Here is a 17,310-nt window from a genome sequence, read left to right on the forward strand (position 1 = left end):
CTCATGAGACAGCGCTAGCGACCGCTGATGGCGGCCTAAGCTGACGCCTTCGGCCAGAGTCCATAGGAGGCACCCCCCAGGAGCCCCCTCCTGCCCCGCCCCACGAGGGACTGGCTGGGCCAGCCTTAGTCCCAGGGTCCTGCTCTTAGGAGGGACGCACGGCTCCATCCAGCTCAACCCAAACACCTTCGCTGTGGCCTCCAAGTTTTCTGTTCCACGTCACCTGTGCTGCTTCCTTTCTTGTTTTGTTGACTTTTTGCTGTCTGTTTGCTCTGGCTAAGCCAACAGCCCCAGGATGAGAAGTCTGAACTCAGGGCATTTGAGCCTGAAAGACAGCAAGCTGGGAGTGGGGCGGGAGGGAATGAGAGAGGGAGAGCTGTGTGCTGGTTCCCAACCTCGGTCTGGGGGAATCTGCTGTTCAACCCCTACAGGCAAGCCGGGTTGGGAGGGGCCAGGATGGGTGGACAGACTTTCCCAGGCTCACTGCAGGCAGGTCTTGGCTTGTAACGTCAAGTTGTTTTGAAGTTCAGCCCCAGAACTCTAAACACCTCATTTCTCCAGGAGGTTTGAACACCCCTTGTAGAGAAGAGGGCAGGTTCTCTGGAAGTTGTTCCCTGCTTTCAACCCCTCGCCCTTCAACCAAACATTCCCCTTGTGAAGCCCCCAGAACCAAGCCTTCCTGACTTTTCAACACCTCCATGAGACTCTGTTACCCAACAGCCTGTGAGGTGGCACCACAGGGATTGCTGCCCCTCCACATTTTACAACAGGAAACTTGAGCCTCAGAGAGGGTAAAGGGACCTCTCCAAAGTCAATAAAAGAGCTTGGGGTAGAACTCAGGCTTCCTGGCTCCCAGCCCAAGCTCTTTGCCCCACTTCAAGCATCTCTCAGATCATGGAGCACGATGGGAAGGCGGCACCAAGCCCCGGGTGCTGCGTCAGGGGCCAGCACACCCAGACGCGGCTACACACGCACACTGCATGCCAGCACACATACCAGGGGCATAGGCAACCTGGGGCCGCCATGCTCTCCCCATATCCCAGCAGACCAGACACCACTCAGACCCTTATGTCCTTCCCACCCACAGAGGGAGTGAGAGGAAGCTCTAGCTGGATGCCCACACTCACTGCTCCTGGCCTGCCTGTGGTATGTGGCACATGCCTGCCCTCTCAGGGTTAGGATGGGGGAGCCATCCTGGCCTGTAGCCAGGGGCTTAAGGGAAGCCGCTGCCATCAGCACGGGCTTAGAGTGCCTGGCATTGTCAGCTGGTCCAGCCAAGCCTTCCTTGGGGAGAATGAGCATCATCAGGGAGATTCCTCACCTGCCTCCCACCCAGGCTTCCTTCTCTGACGGCTCACCACGCTCCAAAGCCGCATCCCTCTTTCAGGGAGACACCTGAACCCGTGCACACGTGCCCTCAGAAGAGCTATGTGTTCACCACCCCCCCAGTCTTCGTGGGACACCCTCCACACCTGTGGCCCACATCTTTGGACATCCCACATGGCCTGTAGGCACAATGAGACATGAGCACACATCTCAGACTCAGGCATGTAACACAGCGTGTACCCCCATATGGAAGAATACACAGTTCCATTCTACATACACCTGCTGCCCCTACCTGGACCATGGTCACGTGAAGGTGAGGGGTGAGTCACCTGCCAACCCGTGGGACCTGCTGAGCCAGCAGGATGGGAAGCCCTAAGCTGAAGGCTGTGGCCTTGAGGGACCAACACCCCATGTGGGGCCCGCCCTGCCACCAACCCACAGTACCCCAGTAACACTCCACTTCCACCCTTATTATCTCCTGCCCACACCCTCAGCCAGAACTCATGCCAGAAAGGCACCTCTAGTCCTTTCAAATATGTATATATATATATCTGCAGCTGAGCTAGCTGTCTGTCACTGTGTTGCCTCAAGGGCTCCCACCAAACTTCTGCTGTTAAATACAGATGCCCAAGGAGAAAAACCATGAATCCAGCAGGACCCATCCTCTTTCCTCTCCCCATCCAAACCCAAGCCTCCTATCTATGCCTCCTCCATGGAAGCCCTTCCTATTGATGATCATTCATATCTCTTTCTCCTCTTAACTTGCGTACACTTGAGTCAAGAGCCCCACTCTGGGCCCAGACAGGCTCTGTCCCACCTGTATATGCCTGTTCAGGAGGCTGTCCCTGAGACGGGGAGTTCGCTGAGGGCAGAGGGAGAACCAGGTGGCCAGAGTAGCCCAGGTGAGTGTACTGTCCACCAGATGAAGGAAGCTGGTAAGCTCCTCATACACCATTATCAGCAAGTCGAGTCTTGCTGGGTCTGAAGAATGTCCTCAAGCTCCTACCATCTGCCAAGCATATCTGTAAACACTGATCCACTTTGTACATGCATTAATATTAAGAAACATCACTCCAGGTCTCGTTATCTTTCACATCTGAAAATATGTCGTGGTTAAGAGTGTTGCCTCTGAAGCCAGACCCCTGGGTTCAAATCCCAACTCTGCCGCTTACTAGTTATTTAATCTCTCTGGGCCTCAGTTTCCTCATCAGTAAAAGGGAGGCAATAACACATGTGAAGTGCTTGGGAGAGGGCCTGGCCTAGGGAAAGTGCTGAGTTTGCTGCGACTGTTCTCCCTCCCTCCACTAATCTAGTGCCTTATAAGGTGTCCCTAGCAATCCAGTCTTCGCACAACTTGCCAACATGATCTAAACACAGATCCAGTGGGGTCTCTCCTGTACTCAGAATCCTTTTGTGGCTCCTCATAGCCCTCAGGATGGTATCTGGCTCCTGAGCCCTGCTCCCAAGGCCCTTCACACCTGTTCCAGTGCTCCAGCCTCACCATCTCCCCTCTCACTCTGCCCTGAATACCTGGACTCCCCTGGACCCTTTCTGCCCGAACCCTCTGTTCCACGGTGTGCTGGTGAATGCTTAACACCTGGCTTTCTAGAAATAATGTGTACTTCTATATACGTACACAAATTTATCATACATTTTATTGGTACAAAGCTGTGAAATAGCACACAATTTACAAATACTACTAAAATATACAGTGTTCTTTACTGTAAATTCTACAGCATCAATTGCTCTGTAGAATTCTCTCTTCGATTTTTGCCAACCCTTAACATCTGTAGCCAATCTGTGGTTGCAGTTCATCCAAGATCTGACAAAATCAGATCGTGAACAAATGCTTGATTACTATTCAATTCTGCAAAAAGTCATTCACGTCACTGACTAACGAGCGTAGTCCTGACCTTAATGTAGGCTGATATTTTCATTTACATTAAAGAGTAAGGCAAAAGTAAAAGAACAAAGACACGTATTTGAAACATAAGTCATTCACCAAAGATACGTGACCTTTTTTGCTGAATTGGATGACGGTCTTCAAATATTGGAAGAATGTTTCCTCAAGGTTTTGTGCTATTCACAACGTAACGGCCATAGACACGACAAACTTTTATGTTTCATCTGTGTTAATGTTTTCTCCATCGCTTTCTTAAGTCTAGACCAGAGGTCAATAAACATTTAAGGGTCAAATGGTAAATATTTTAGGTTTCGTAGGGCATACAGTCCCTGTTCAACTACTCAGCTCTGCCGTGGCCGCATGAAAGCAGCCACAGACAGTACGTAAACAAATGCACGAGGCTGTGTTCCAATACAACTTCATTTGCGATAGCTGAATTTTGAATTTCCTCCTGTCACAAAATATCTTAACTATTAAATAATATAAACACCATTATTAGCTCACAGGCTGGATTTGACCTGCAAGCTGTAGTTTGTTAACCCCTGGTCCATGCAATCAACAAAACCATAAATTAAGCCCTGATGTGTAGTGTTAGTTTATTTCAATGATGCAGGGAATGCCCTGGCGGTCCAGTGGTTAGGACTCTGTACTCTCACTACCGAGGGCCCAGGTTCAGTCCCTGGTCGGGGAACTAAGATCCCACAAGCTGCGTGGTGCGGCCAGGAAAAAAAAAAAATTTTTTTTTTCAATGATGCAAATACTACCACCATGACAGTTTATAAACTACCAACGTAGAGCTAAGCAGCCATACACCATTAGGTAGTTCCTCCACCCAAAGACTCAGTAGATATAAATAACTTCAAGAGCATAAAATGTAATAGCAATTAGGAAGGAATGTTTCATTAATTATTACCTTTGTTTTAAAAATAATGTCTGTGATTATACATGTATACAATTTAATTTTTCATAATGTCTGTGTTTAACAAGTGGTTTGCCAAATTCCTGAAAATGTAACAATTGGCCCTTGTAAGCTTATTGGAGTGGCTTCAGAACCTCTGCCTCTGTCTCTGAACCAGGCTGTCCCCCATGGCCTCCCTGGCAAACTCCCACTGACCCTTCCAGGCTCAGGGTCTACGTTACCTTGGCCCTGACCTCCCCTCGGCTTCTCTGAGCTCCCACAGCCATGTGGCCCTCTCACGTAGCCAGTAAAGGCAAAGCTACCTCACTTATTTTCCTGCCTGTTTTCCCCTGAGGGGGGACTGAGCACAAGGACCAACAATCTTGTTCACCTCTGAATCCCTAGAGCTTAGAAAATACCTGGCAAATAACAGGTGCTGGACAAATATTTATGGAATGAAGCAAGGAAGGGCCGAGGAGTCTTGAGGAAGGACCCTGCAGCAAAGAAACAGGATTAGGGAAGTGGGCTGATGAGAGAGGCTTAATCCAGGAGTTCAGAATGTCTGGGAAGGCAGGGTCAGCACGTTGCCTAGTTGCTGTGGGCACCTTTGGGTGGGGATATCTGGTCAGGCGACTTATATCCTAAAGCATCACTCTGCCCCCAACAGGTCCAGGCTCTCCACTCTCCACCTCACTCAGCCCAAATTTCAACGGAGTTTTCTCTTAGCTCCCCAACACTTCAGAAGGAATTTATAAGGGAGACTCCCTGGTCTTTGGTGACCAGATCAGGAAACACTTTGTCTTTGGTAGACGAGGACCAAGGAGATTCTCCCCATTTCACAGAGAAACAACCGCAGTCCAGGGCTGGCAGGTGCCTGAACCAAGGCTTAGACATCCCAGGGCTTCCTCTTCAACTGTGAATCCCCTAAACCCTGGCTCAGAGCTACAGGCTACTTTGTTCCCCGGGTCATCCTATCTCCCTTGCCTTCGAACAAAACAGCTCTCTCCCACTGGGGCTGGGTAGAATGACTTTTCCCCACCCTCCTGGGAAGCAGTCCAAGAAGAGGCACCTCATCCTCCCTGATCCACCATCATCTGCCCCCGCTGCAGTCTCACCTAAATCCTTCCTGCTTTCATGACACCGTCTTTCCTTCCCAGAAAGGAACCTTGGCTCCCACCTTAGAAGTGACCTCACCAAGGGGTAGTGCTCCACCCCCGGCCCTTCCCCAACCCCACGGCAGAGCCAGGACCTAGCCCAACCCAGCTGTATCTCTGCATTTCCTGAGGGCCATAACCAGGCCAGGTCAGCTGACCTGCTAGAACCACCTCTCCCATCTTTGACCTTTGCCTGGGATCCACCCTCGCCTACCCCCTCTCCACGACACATACACACACACCCCATCCTGGGGCCCAGGCTCCACTGTCCACCTGTCCAGACTCGCCTTCTGTCCTGCTGGCTGACACACCCAACCTAGCTAGTGCCCTGTGGTATAGACTGTCTCACTCAGGTCAGTGAGAGGAGAGGTCACCAAAAGCCCCAGTGTTATGAGTGGGCAAAATGAGGCCCCCAGAGGGCCTTGAGAGTGTGGACCCTGAGAGCCGGCCCAAGGCCTCAGGGTGGGTTAGTGGTAGGGACAAGACTAGATCCAGGGCTGGGTCCTATGCATAGTCTCCCATCCCTGCACAGGATGGCCTCCTTGCCATGGACAGCCACTAGCCAGGAGACTCAGAGGGTTCCCCGGAGGAAGCTGGGGGTACCAGAGGAGTCAGAGGCCAGCGTCAATTCTAGCAGAGGACAACCTTGCCCTGCAGAATTTTGAGAAGTTGGATACCTTTGACATCACTCCCAGCTCAGTGCTGAGGGGAAGAAAACAGACCAGCTCACCCAGTAATCAGTGTTCCTTACCAGTGGCATACTACACGGGGGTGGGGTGGGAGCAGTCCTCCCTGGGGACAAGCAACAGGGGGTGCGTGACCTGCAGAGAACTGAAAAACCACCGAACTGACTAAAAGTCAGTCTGCTTATTATCAGCAGCAGCAGCAATTCTAAACAATGTCAATAATAAAATACTTCTTTCAGAAAGAGTGGATCACTCACGTTGCCCCTCACTTAGTACACTGCTGTTCCTAACTACACATTCACTCCCAAATTCTTACCTATCAAATTCACATTATTTCTTAGATCATAAGACGATTTCATCCCCTTTGGAGAATTTATGGATCCTTCAAGGGCATCTTTTTTCTGAATGTCTACTTCTGAGCATCTTAAGAAGTATTAATCAGTTCCTACAAGGGTACTTGATTCATTAATTACTCATTCATTCATTCATTCACTCATTCAACAGTCTTGGAAGACCTACCAAGTGCTGGTTGCCGGACGTGCCATGAAGAACAAGTCATAGGCCCAGCACTGGAGAGCTTACAAGGCCTGTAGGGAAGCTGGTGAGCAAATAAGAAGTCACAATGCAGAGATCAGAGATAAAAAGCACAAGGGCCTGTAGGAGTTGAGAGGAGGGGCACCTAACCAAGCTGGGCAGAGGGGGACACCAGGGAAGCTTTCCTGGAGGAAGGGACATTCACTTTATAATTTTTCTTTTTTCTTGTGGTATGCGGGCCTCTCACTGTTGTGGCCTCTCCCGTTGCGGAGCACAGGCTCCGGACGCACAGGCTCAGCGGCCATGGCTCACGGGCCCAGCTGCTCCGCGGCACGTGGGATCTTCCCGGACCGGGGCACGAACCCGTGTCCCCTGCATCGGCAGACGGACTCTCAACCACTGCGCCACCAGGAAGCCTGAATGGTGGCTTTTGAATGGCTCTGTACAATCCTGCAATTAGAACTATTCTGTGATTAAAATTTAAAAAGGAAGATTAGAGTGAGGATTTGTTGCTTTACTGGCTGAGATGGCTGTCCCAGGCACTCTAGCCGCTATGCCAAGATATCCACTCCTTCCACAGCCTCCCATTCCTATACCTAATTCCTAACACTGGGGCTCAGGAAGTGGTCAGACTGACTCCCCATCCTTATAGGCATAAATTAGAAAATCTTACGGGGGAACTTCCCTGGTGATGCAGTGGTTAAGAATCCGCCTGCTAATGCAGGGGACATGGGTTTGAGCCCTGGTCCGGGAAGATCCCACATGCCGCGGAGCAACTAAGCCCTTGCTCCACAACTACTGATGCTGTGTTCTAGAGCCCGTGGGCCACAACTACTGAGCCCGTGCACCACAACTACTGAGGCCCACGTGCCACAACTACTGAGGCCCATGTGCCTAGAGCCCATGATCCACAATAAGAGAAGCCACCACAATGAGAAGCCCGTGCACCACAACAAAGAGTAACCCCCGCTTGCCACAACTAGAGAAAGCCCGTGGGCAGCAACGAAGACTCAACACGGGCAAAAATAAATAAATAAAATTAGATTTAAGAAAAGAAAGAATAGGGACTTCCCCGGTGGTGCAGTGGTTAAGAATCCGCCTGCCAATGCAGGGGACACGGGTTTGATCCCTGGTCGGGGAAGATACCACATGCTGTGGAGCAACTGAGCCCGTGCGCCACAACTACTGAAGCCCGCATGCCTAGAGCCCATGCTCCGCAACAAGAGAAGCCACCACAATGAGAAGCCCGCACACCGCAACAAAGACCCAACACAGCCAATAAATTAATTAATTAATTAAAAAACAAAACAAAACAAAAAAACAGAAAGAAAGAATATCCTGTGAGGACTTCCCTGGCGGTCCAGTGGTTAAGGCTCTGTGCTTCCAGTGCAGGGGGCCTGGGTTTGATCTTTGGTCAGGGAACTAGATCCTGCATGCCACAACTAAAGATCTCGTGTGCCACAACTAAAACTTGACACAGCCAAATAAATAAATAATAAATAAACAAATATTTGAAAAAAAAAAGAAAAAGAAAGAGAAAATCTTGTGTTTGTTCCTGAGGCACATGGACCTGGTCTGGTATTGTCCATCTAAACCTGACAGGGCACCCAGTTAGGGCCAGGAGCCACTCCCGGGGCAGGGCAATTTCCCTTACGCAGTTATCCTGTAGGAAGTCTAAATGCAAATGGCCAGCTGGCTGGGTTTCTATGCATGCATGGTCCTTTCTCCACCTCAGACTTGTTTAATGAGAAAGATCACAACCTTCCTTATAGGGAGGATCCTCACTTCTATTTTTGCTACCTACCACCCTTCATGGGCAGACATGCACATTCTTCTCAATATAATGTTTACAGGAGATGAAAGGAGAATGGTCATTGATAAGGCCAGGGAAGAAGCGTACTAGCTCCACCTAACAGACCCAAATGGTACACCTGAAGCGCTTGACAGTACCCACAGCTGAACCAGACTGGGACCCCACTGAGGGAGGAATGCCCTCATTAGAGCACTGCTGTAAGTGCATCTTGGCAGAGCTTCCCTTCAAAAAGTAGTACCAGGGCTTCCCTGGTGGCGCAGTGGTTGAGAGTCCGCCTGCTGATGCAGGGGACACGGGTTCGTGCCCCGGTCCGGGAAGATCCCACATGCCGGTCTGGGAAGATCCCACATGCCGCGGAGCGGCTGGGCCGTGAGCCATGGCCGCTGAGCTTGCGTGTCCGGAGCCTGTGCTCCGCAACGGGAGAGGCCACAACAGTGAGAGGCCTGCGTACCGCAAAAAAAAAAAAAAAAAAAAAAAAAAGTAGTACCAAAGCAAAAGAATTTGAACAAAATTCAAGAAATTCAGCAATAACTGGAAATTTTAGGTCTCGCCTGGGTGGAAGAACTGCCAGATGTCATAGGTATAGGCAGAGAAGATTCAGGGCTTCCTGGTAAGGCCTCTACCTAGTACTCTTTCAATACTCTGGGAATAAGTGCATGGCCCCAGGGTCCAGACAACATGGTGAAATGAAGCACCCCTGGCCAGAGCAGAGAGCAAAGGTAAAGAGCTTGGCGATTCCAGATACAGAAACCCAGAGGAGGCCAGAGGCTGGAAAGGCAGGAGCAAAGGCTCAGAGGTGGGCCCATGCTGAGAATGTCTACCCCAGAGGGGAAAGCCCATTTCGAGACCTAGGTGAGGGGCTGGAGACAGGAAGATGTTGATGACTGTGATGGGGGTGGCGGAGATGGGCGGTGCTGGTGAACTAACTGGGGAAAGGTGGTGACGGTGCAGAGGACTTAGAGGTGATAGAGACTGGAACAGGTGGTAAGGGCTATAGTGACTAGGATGACGAGGATGACAGGCACAGGTGGTAACAGTGAAAGTGACAGGGAGACGGGAATGGAACTAGCCAGTGGCAGGGTTGGGTAAAGGCCTTTAATAAAGAAGACAGTGTGGGTTCAGATAGCAACAGCCTTGGGCATGGGGCTGGGACAGGGATGGTGGCAATCTGGAGGCGGTAACACGGTGATGGAAACTGGGTCGAGTGACAGCATGGTTAAGAAAGTGGCAGTGGTTGTGATGCAGGGATGCTGATGAGGGTGGAAATGAGTGACAGGATGGGAGATGAGTGATGACAATAAAGGTGACCCGGGGTTGACACGAAATGTGGGAGGTGAAGATGTCTGTGCTGTAGAGACACCCACCCTGCCCCCTCCCCTGGGCCTGTTTCAACATCAGAACTGTTTTCTAGGCTGCAGGTCCCATGACTCAGGACCATCCATCAGCTGCCCCTAGATAAGATCTCTGGGTGCAGCCACAGCCAGAGGGGCTGGCTGGGTGCCTTTCTTGGCTACGTCCAGGCTCATCAAGAAACCTTAGTGTTCCAGAGCCTGTGCTCCGCAATGGGAGAGGCCACAACAGTGAGAGGTCCACGTACCACACACACAAAAAAAGAAACCTTAGTGTTGCCTCTGCCTCCTCTGTCCTGGGCACACATCCACCCCAATCTGAGGTCCACGAAGAACCCCTAAACTCCCTCTCCTTGGAGACTACAGCTTCCACAGCTGTCCTAGCCGGGGATTTGTCTATTCCACCAGCTTCTTCCACAGCTGATTCTTCTAATGCTTTGTCATAACCATTCCCTGGAAGGAGAGAGAAAAAACGTGGGCTTCGAGGGGAGATCTGAATAATCCCATCCATTCATTCGGCAAATCTTTACTGAACCCCTTGCATCATATCAGGCGCTAGCTTTTACAATCAGACCTGTGTTTCCCTGTCTCCATGAAGCTCAGTCTCGGGGACAGACAGGTAAATGGCAGTCACCATGGAGAGAGAGTTCTATTCCCTTGTAAAGGAGGAGGGCAGACTGCTTTTTAAAACCTGAGGAGAGTGGGTCCCATTAAAGAAAATCTCAGGACCTGTGTTAGTGACCCTTTGCTCAGCTGAATACTTTACCAAAAACGTTTAGAGTATAGTGAGCAATCCAGGGGGAGAAAGTGAGGAGGGAAAGTAAGAAGAGAAAAAAAACCTGTGATGTGGCCAGAGGCTAGGATGCTAAGTAGGATAAAGGGGCAGTGAGAAATCACCACCAGCCTGATTTCCAAGAACAGGAGTGCCTGATACTCAACTTGAATGTGTTAGGTTTGTGCAAAGTAAACTCCCTCCATCTCCCCAAGCCTTCAGCAGTTTGTTACTAACGTAAGACCTGCTATAAAAAGGGAATTTCTTTCTTTTTCTTTCTCTCCTCCCTTCCCTCCCTCCTTCCTTCCCTCCTTCCTCCTTCCTTCCCTCCCTCCTCTCTCCCTCCCTCCTTTCCTTTTTTCCTTCCTTCCTTCCATCATCTGAATCTAAGACTGTTAGGAACCCCAGAAGAGAATCATAGAACTTCTGTGCTGGAACTTGCTTTGGGTCTCAGAGCAGCCTGGTGCTCTTGACACCCAGGCCTCTCATCATACTCCACTTACTTCCCTGATCATCTGATCTCCTTCCAAGGCAGGGTCTGGCCCCCAGCTGGCTCCTCCCTGCCCGTTAGCTTGGTGATGGATGGGCTCACGGGGCCACTAAACAGGAGACTTAGGAAGCTTCAGTTTCCCAGATACTCCATGACCGGTATCCTACCCGACATGGCCACACCCACTTTCCAGTCTCATCTAGTACTCTAAGCTCCAGCCGCAACTGAATTCCCTCCAGCTTTTCCAGGGAACCTGATCTCCTGCCACCAGGCTTTTTCACAAACTGTTACTGCTACCTGGAGTACCTCATCTGGCTGATTCCTTCTCCTTCTTCAGGTCTCAATGAAGAGGTACAGGGCTGGCTTTATGGACAGGTGACCTGGGCCTTAAAAGGGCCCTACACTTGATTTAATACTGTTGCTGTCTTGAAATTCTAAATAATTTTTGAATAAAGGGCATTTTCATTTTACACTAGGCCCCACAAATTATGTATCCAGTCCTGTAGAAATGTTTTGTTCTGGTAAAATGTCCCAATTCCCAATTTCAACTGTTTGATTGTATTTGTAGTCTCCTCCACTAATTCATCTTTAAGTTCCATGAAGACAGGAACTATTTGGTAGGCTCTGGTTTCCCTTTTCCTAACAGTCCTCATTTCCATTTGGTAATCCATTTTGTTTGGGTGCAGCTGACATCTCTCTTGGGGCCAGAGATGGAACATGTGACTTAAGCTAATCCAATTAATTGGGCCATGCTTGTGACACAGGGCTGGGCATGAAGCCAAACTGGTCCAATCAGAGTGTGCCTCTGGGTATTTTCCGGAACTGTGGTGACAATGATGCTCCCTCTTCCCTGCTGGACATTAACAAGAAGCATGTAGCCTGGAGTCAGGTGTCTTGGAACCATAAGAGAATCCAGGTTTAGGATGAGGCTGACGCCTCATGGAAGGAGGAGAGGAAAAACAGAATGGAAATGAGTGCTGGATCAAGCCTCACCTGAAGTTTTCCTCTGATTTTTCAGTTTTCTGAGCCAATGAATTACCACTGCTGCCCAAATCAGATCGAGTCAGATTTTTGTGCACCCGGATGCACCCTATATGATCTTGTATATATCTTGCTCATTATAGTAATCCTGGTATCTACCACAACCTGGCATGAAAAAGATCCTCAATAAATATTTGATGAAATAATAAGGAAACAAATGAATTAAACCCAAGCCCTCTGGCAGAAAGACCAGAGGTATAAATTTATATATGAGACTTTTCCAGGAGTTTTTCTGCAGAGTTTCTGCTGGTCTTCTTGATCCTGTATACCTTAAGGGACCCCAACAGGTCCCCATCTTTCCTGGATAGGGCCCAAATCCCTGGGACAGGCCAGAGCTTAGTCACTTTCTGTTCATCCCCAAGCAGCTAGGCCTGCTGTGGCTTCTGCCTCCACTCAAGTGTCACTGGGCTTAGAAGCTTCCCCTGAGACTGGGACCTAGGTCTGGACTGGCACTGCCTGACCTAGTAGCTTCATGTAAGTCACCTGTATTTATTTATTTATTTATTCATTTATTTATTGGCTTAAACAATAAACATTTATTTCTCACAGTTCTGAAGGCTGGGGAATACAAGATTTTTAAAAAATTCTTTTCCATATGGTTTATCATAAGATACTGAATATGGTTCCCTGTGCTATACAGTAGGATCTTGTTGTTTATCCATCCTATATATAATAGTTTGCATCTGTTAATCCCAAACTCCCACTCCATCCCTTCCCCACCTCCCTCCCCCTTGGAAACCAGAAGTCTGTTCTCTATGTCTGAAGTCACCTGCATCTGAGACTCAGCCTCCTGCTCTGGGGGATGGCAGTGAGGATGGAGAGCCGTTGACTTCAGAGGGTGAGATGACCCTGACTCTTTGGTTGCCTAGGAGTCTAAACTTCTGTGACACAGACAGGCAGCTCTACCAACTGGAAATGGGGAGTTTTAGTCAATCCTGCTGTTCTCTTATTCAGCAAGTATTTGTCAACAGTTACTATGTGTCCTGCCCAGGCACTGGGACTCTCATCCACATTCTCTAAACCTCCTGCTTCCTGACCCCTTGCCCTGAAAATCTGGGTTGTGACCTCAACACCTAAAGGCTTCCCAAGCCCACATCCTGACCCCTGTGATGCCCACCTCTTTACCTCCTGTCTCTGCACTCACCCACACACACACATCAGACTCATTGCACAGATGTGTGGCTTCTGGCGACCTGCAAGGAGGAGTGCCTTCAAGCTGGATAAGTGTGTATTCAACTGTGAGTGGGTGTGTTGACGTGTACTTAAGCGTGCATGGCTGTAAGAGTATGTGTGTGTGAGGCCATGGAGTGGAGGTGCGCGTCAGAGTTTGAACGTGGAAGTACTGGGTGTACAGGAATGTATCTAAGTGTGTTTGAGCACCAGAGTGTGGGTGAGTGTGAGTCACTGTCAGAGTATGAGTGTGCATGTATGAATATAGGTGGGTTGAATGTGAAGTGAGTGTGCCTGGGTGTGTTGGTGAGTGAGTGAGTGAGCGTGTAAATGCACTTGTGTGAACAGGCACACACACACCCAGCCCCCAGAATTCCCTGGTGGTCCAGTGGTTAGAACTCCGAGCTTTCACTGCTGAAGGTGCCGGTTCAATCCTTGGTTGGGGAACTAAGAAAAAATGCACAACCCCTCCAGTCCTTCACCAGTTACAGCAGACACACCCTCACATGTATGTGGGCATACTCGCTCCTCTTAGGGCCAAAGGTGGCTCAAGCTATAAACCTTCAGTCCAATAAAGGGGAGACTTTGTCCACAGGCTGGGATCAGTTTCCCTTCTCCACCCCTGACTTGGAACTGGGGAGCTGACTTCCCTGGGTAGCTAAAGGCTACCTCTCCTAGGAAGGAGCTCCCTCAGACCAGAGCCTGCAGCCTGCCTCCCCGCTTAAGCCAGTCCCCTCCCTACTCCCCCCATCTCATCTGTTTCCGGCCAGGCCCTGGCAGTGACCCTGAGCAGAGAGGCAAAGGATGAGGGTGGGAGGCAGGACATTCCAGGTACTTCCTTGGCTATGGGGTGGGGGTGGGGTGTCTCCATGGAGATGAGCGGTGGACCATGTCCAGGTGGTTATCAGAATTCCCAGAGTCCTCCCTTCCCTCACCCAGTCAGGCCTCCTTGGCTCTGAGCACAGTGAGGAAGCCTGGCAAAAGTCCATCATTCCTCAAAGGGGCTTCCAGAGAAGAGACAGGGGCTAGAGGTTCCTGAGAGTGGGCCAAGAAGACTTCCCAGAGCAAGGATCAGAGAAGCTGGTTGAGATGACTGCATCTGGTTTAAGCCTTTATCCCCAAAGAGCTCTGGAGACAGAGAAGAGTAACACCCACCCCTTCTCCACACCACATCACATCTGACTTGAAGGTATGACCAAGGCAATCCAGGGAGGTGTCAGATTATTAGTCAGTTTTCAGCCTCTTCATAACCTCACCCCACTGGCCACCTCAGCTGTCCATAAGACCCCCCCATTAGTGACCCCCAGACCTCCTCTCCTTCTGTCATATGCAGGATTGGGTAGGGGCACACAGACCCTCTTTCTCCTCCCAAAGCTACTGGAACTCCCGGTGCATTGGTGAGAGCTGGAAAAGACCCCCAGTGTCATGGTAATTGTCCTGGGAGCTGAAGCAGGATGGCAGTGAGCCCTGAGGAAGGATTTCCTGAGTAGCAAAGAAACAAGGTTTGGAAACACAGACTGGGATTTTTGCTTCTGTCTTCAGCCACCCTGCGATCAACCCTCTCCCTCTAAACCCCTAATGCGTCACTGCAACGATTCTCGACCTCTACCAGATCCCCAGAGCCACACAAAATGGTGGGGTGCCTACCTCTCCATCACTCAGGAACCTGAGTTTTCTGGAGAAGAACCAGGATGGGAAAGGGGCTCTGGTTTCATCTCCCCTGACTCCAGTCTTCCTAGGGAAAGTTGGTTCCACTTGAGTTGGAGGGATTGGGGCTAAACAACCAGGCTGAAGCCCTTTATTTTTTTAATTGAAGTACAGTTGATGTACATTATATAAGTTACAGGTGTACAGTATAGTAATTCACAATTTTTAAAGGTTATACTCCATTTATAGTTACTATAAAATATTGGCTATAGGGTTTCCCTGGTGGTGCAGTGGTTGAGAGTCTGCCTGCCGATGCACGGACGCGGGTTCGTGCCCCAGTCCGGGAGGATCCCGCATGCCGCGGAGCGGCTGGGCCCCTGAGCCATGGCCGCTGAGCCTGCGCGTCCGGAGCCTGTGCTCCGCAGCGGGAGAGGCCACAACAGTGAGAGGCCCGCGTACCGCAAAATAATAATAATAATATTGGCTATATTCCCTGTGCTCTTTTTGTGTGTTTTTTTTTGTTTTTTTTTGTTTTTCTGGCCACACCATGCAGCAGGTGGGATCTTAGTTCCCCGACCAGGGATCAAACCTGTGCCCCCTGCATTGGGAGCGTGAAGTCTTAACTACTGGACCACCAGGGAAGTCCCTCCTTGGTTTGTACAGTATATCCTTGTAGCTTATTTTATATATAGTAGTTTGTACCTCTTAATCTCCTACCCCTATATTACCCCTCCCCCACCTTCCATATCCCATCTGATAACCACCAGTTTGTTCTCTGTATCTATCAGTCAGTTTCTTTTTTGTTATATTCACTAGTTTGTTATATTTTTTAGATTCCACATATAAATGATATCATACAGGCTTCTGCCATCTTTCCAGCCCTCAGTCAGACAGGCGTGGAGACGCTTCTAGAAGTAACATCACGATGGCTGCCCAATGAGAACCCCAAGTTCAGTTCAAACTTGTATTGGTTGGTGATGGTGGTACTGGAAAAACTACATTTGTGAAACGTCATCTGGTGAATTTGAGAAGTATGTAGCTACCTTGGGTGTTGAGGTCCATCGCCTTGTGTTCCATACCAACAGAGGACCTATTAAGTTCAATGTATGGGATACAGCTGGTCAGGAGAAATTTGGTGGACTGAGAGATGGCTATTATATCCAAGCTCAGTGTGCCATTTGATGTAACATCAAGAGTTACTTACAAGAACGTGCCTAACTGGCATAGAGATCTTGTACAAGTGTGTGAGAACATCCCCATCGTGTTGTGTGGCAACAAAGTGGGTATTAAGGACAGAAAGGTTAAGGCACAGTCAATTGTCTTCCACCGAAAGAAGAATCTTCAGTACAATGACATTTCTGCCAAAAGTAAGTACAACTTTGAAAAGCCCTTCCTCTGGCTTGCTAGAAAACTGATGGGAGACCCTAACTTGGAGTTCATCTCCATGCCTGCTCTCGCCCCGCCAGAGGTGGTCATGGACTCAGCGTTGGCAGCGCAATACAGGCAGGATCCAGAGGTTCCTCAGACAACTGCCCTCCCAGATGAAGAGAAAGTGAAGCTGGACCCCAGCGTCAGAAGTCTAGTTTTATAGGCAACTGTCCTGTGATGTCAGTGGTGCAGCGTGTTTGCGACTTTACTATATAGCTAAGCAGAACATGTGCTTAATCTTTGGGATGCTGAAGGAGATGAATGGGCTTCGGAGTGAATGTGGCAGTTAAAAAAAATGCCTTCATTTTTTGGACCTGCTTATTTAGGTGTTTTGGAACACAGTTGTTTCCTCCTTGAGTTTCAAATATAAGACTGCTACAGTCACATCACACACACACACACACACACACACACACACAAAGTGATATTATACAGTATTTTTCTCTGTCTGACTTATTTCACTTAGCGTAATACCCTCCAAGTCTATCCATTTTGTTGCAAAGGACAAATTTTCGTTCTTTTTTATGGCTGAATAGTATTCCATTGTATATATATTTTCATATATATATACATATATGTAGTATACATATAGTATAAGTAGTATTCCATTATATGTATATAATGGAATATTATTCAGCAGATGAATGAATGAAGATTAACAGATGAGTGGATAATATATATACCACATCTTAATCCATTCATCTGTTGATGGACATTTAGGTTGTTTCCGTATCATTTTCCATATCAATTGTAAACAATGCTACTATGAACATTGGAGTGCATGTATCTTTTAGAATGAGTGTTTTTGGTTTTTTCAGATATATATCCAGGAGTGGTATTTCTGGGTCATATAATAGTTCTATTTTTAGTTTTTTGAGAAACCTCCATACTGTTTCCACAGTGGCTGCACCAATTTATATTCCCACCAACAGTGTATGAGGGTTCCCTTTCTTTTTGGAAAAAACATATTTATTTATTTATTTAGGCTGTGCTGGGCCTCAGTTGCAGCATGCGGGATATTTAGTTGCAGCGTGCGAACTCTTAGTTGCAGCATGCACGTGGGATCTAGTTCCCTGACCAGGGATTGAACCCGGCCCGC

At 49.0% G+C, this 17,310-nt stretch overlaps 1 pseudogene; it reads left to right on the forward strand.

The window, feature by feature from the left end:
• The first annotated feature begins 15,693 nt into the window (after positions 1–15,693).
• Positions 15,694–16,374, forward strand: LOC132522654 (GTP-binding nuclear protein Ran-like; annotated as a pseudogene).
• Positions 16,375–17,310: the final 936 nt, after the last annotated feature.

Source organism: Lagenorhynchus albirostris, chromosome 7 (genome assembly GCF_949774975.1).
Source record: "Lagenorhynchus albirostris chromosome 7, mLagAlb1.1, whole genome shotgun sequence".
In the NCBI taxonomy this organism is placed as follows: domain Eukaryota; kingdom Metazoa; phylum Chordata; class Mammalia; order Artiodactyla; family Delphinidae; genus Lagenorhynchus; species Lagenorhynchus albirostris.